Genomic DNA, 407 nt, shown 5'->3' with positions numbered 1-407 from the left:
ATACCCGAGGCTTGGATTTATTAATTGCTCGGACTGGACTTGGATTTATATTGTATCCAAGCAGCCTACGTACCCAAACGGGATCAAGCCGAACGTAGTTCATTACAAAAGAAAAACGAAAAACATGCATGGGCACGCAGACCCGCTAAACTAGAAATAAAATGCAAAGGCACGCAGGCCCGAAAAACCAAAAACAATATTCAGAAGAATTAAAAATGCAGGAAAAGAAAATCTCCTAAATGGCATCGGGAATGTTACTTGTAATATATTTTTAAATTATCGACGTTCCAGGGCCTTGGAAGAGGTCTACCCGAAGTGTCTCTTAGGCTATATGCTCCTTTACGAACCTGTCGTATGACCTCAAAGGGTCCTTCCCAGATGGGCCCGAGCTTCCCTGGGGGGTGGCC

Source organism: Olea europaea, unplaced genomic scaffold (genome assembly GCF_002742605.1).
Source record: "Olea europaea var. sylvestris unplaced genomic scaffold, O_europaea_v1 scaffold1235, whole genome shotgun sequence".
In the NCBI taxonomy this organism is placed as follows: Eukaryota; Viridiplantae; Streptophyta; class Magnoliopsida; order Lamiales; family Oleaceae; genus Olea; species Olea europaea.
This window is presented reverse-complemented; position numbering follows the sequence as displayed.